Here is a 2285-nt window from a genome sequence, read left to right on the forward strand (position 1 = left end):
GCACTAAAAGAAAACACCCTGTAACAATACCAACTAAATCCTCTTGGGAAGTAGTATTGTTTAGGGATTGAGAGCAAAGGACTCAGCAATTGGACCGCTGAGGTCCTGATTCTGGTCTGACCGCTTAAGACGTATTGTAACCCAGGGAAAACCGATCTCCGAGATCTTGTCCATCTCTCCAAGGGTTGTTGTGTAGGATTAAATGGTTTTGCACACTCGGATCTCCTGGTATTCCTTTAGAACTTCTAAAACTCCAGGCACAATCCATAAAGATGACAAGTGCGCTTCACTAAATCTGAAAGATCCCCTAGGTAGTTCCAATTCCATCACCAGGTTGGAAATCAGGAGATCAGCTTGATCTTTCACCTCCCCTGAGTCTGGGGAACACCGCCCCGGGACGCTGGGATTTGTAGTCCTCCTGGCCGGCCTCACTCTCGGTTCCTATTGGTTCTCCCGGGTGCCCCACCCTTCCGTCCCACCAATCACCGCGGAGCAGCAGGCCCAGCGCAGGGAGCGGCGGCGCTGCGGTTCAATCTCAGCCGGGCGGGCGCCGGAGGGGTTCTCACGCTCTCGTCGTCCCAGCAGCCGGCGTCACCCGCTCAGGTAACCGCGGGCCGGGAGGGGCGATCGGGGCCCGAGACCCAGGCTCGGGGGTGAGAGGAGGAGATGGAGAGGGCGGGGGAAGATCGGGACCCGGGCTGCGGGCGAGGCGCCAGCTGCCACCACCCTTGGCCTCGCGTGCGGGTTTTTTTTCGCGTTCCCCGACCACTGCTGGACAGGAATCCGAGGATTCCCCGGGGGACGTCCCGCCACCTCCCGGCCCTGAGTGCTGCGGGGTGGTGCCGGCGGGGCGGGCTCTCGCGTCGCGCATGCGTGCTTTGACAAAAGGGGAGAAACTGAGGCACACAAGGAAGCCACGCAGGGCTAAGCGCGTCCGGCCTCCCCCCTCCCCCCCTCCCCGCACTCGGGAGGTGTCGGCCGGGGCCGGCCGGGGCCGGGGCCGCTCTCGGGAGAGTTCAGGCGGCGGTGCTTTCAGAGCGGAGGGGATGGTGGTGGTGGAGGACTGTGGGGCGCACAGCAGAAATACCCCGGGAGTCCCGCCGGGGGTCCGCGGCGCCGGATCTTCCCGAGTTGCGGCGGTGGGAATTCCAGGAACGCGTCCGGCCTGGCCAGCCCGGCGCTGCCCCGCCTCAGGCCGCCCCAGCCTGGCCCCAGCTGGGGGGCTGCTAGGAGGAACTCTGGCTCACGCGCTTTGTCTCCTGGGTGAAAATGGGTGTGCGGGGTTGGAAACTCACCCTGGGGTGTCGAGTGACCGGAATGGGCCAGCTTTCCTTACCCCTAGATCAACAAAGCCAGCTCCCTTTGAGCGTTTCTAAGCTTTAGTTTTTAAGAGTCTTGTTTTCCTAGTCCAGAATGGTCTCGAATTCTCTCCGTCGCCCAGCCTAGCCAGTCACCTGCCTCAGTCTCCTGAGTGCTGGCCTGACAGGCATGTGTCACCATGCCGGGACCTTTGCTGAGTGGAGGTGGAGGGATGGGCTGGAGCTGGTGAGGTGCAGGAGAGGGTTTCACCCATGGAGAAGCCGTGAGGGGAAGATGCGGAGACCACCCTGCTTTTGTAGCTGCAGTGGTGGAGCCTGTGAAGCGGGTGATTTCACGCGGGTGATTTCACGCGGGTGGGGTGGTGGATGGAGTGTGGGTGCTGTCTTCAATAAAGCCCTCGAGGCTGCTTCCAAGGAGCTCTGTGTCTCAGATACTTTGCCGGGTAGAAAAGACAGGGAGCTAGATGCAGTGGTCTCCGGGAGAATGGTGGTGAGTTTTATAGATGGTAGCAGTGGGAGGGAGAGGAGGGGAGGGGGAGAGAGAGAGGGCGAGGGAGGGATGATCTGTTGAGGAAGTAGAACAGACCGTGTCCAGTAATGCCGCCATGTGTTACTTAGAGGTAGGTTTGTCCTCTGAGAGGATATCAGCCTATTCTATTGCTGTGCAAACATCCACAGAGTTTTTTTTTATACTGTTCTAAATGGGACAGGTTCATCCCCATTCACAGCCACTTGATATGTTCAAAACATGTAGTACCCAGAGGCACCAGGCTATTTTACAGTGAGGGTTTGTTGTTGTTTTGGTGCCTGTACTGGGGCTTCAACCCCGGGGCTGAGTGCTGTCCCTTAGCTTTTTCTTTCAAGACTAGATCTCTACCACTTGAGCTCCAGTTCTGCTACTTCTGTCTTATGGATTTGTGTGCCTGGGCTGGTTTCAAACCACTATCCTCATATCTCAGCCTCCTG

General features: G+C 58.5%; 1 protein-coding gene across 1 annotated transcript in view; it reads left to right on the forward strand.

Annotated features, from left to right (window-relative positions):
• Positions 1-512: 512 nt before the first annotated feature.
• Positions 513-2285, forward strand: part of Lgmn (legumain) — a 30789-nt gene continuing 29016 nt past the window's right edge. The window contains exon 1 of the mRNA XM_013016932.1: positions 513-603. The gene's annotated coding sequence lies outside the window, so the exon portion shown is untranslated. The remainder of the gene's footprint in view (positions 604-2285) is intronic.

This window comes from Dipodomys ordii, unplaced genomic scaffold (genome assembly GCF_000151885.1).
Source record: "Dipodomys ordii isolate 6190 unplaced genomic scaffold, Dord_2.0 Scaffold2, whole genome shotgun sequence".
In the NCBI taxonomy this organism is placed as follows: Eukaryota; Metazoa; Chordata; class Mammalia; order Rodentia; family Heteromyidae; genus Dipodomys; species Dipodomys ordii.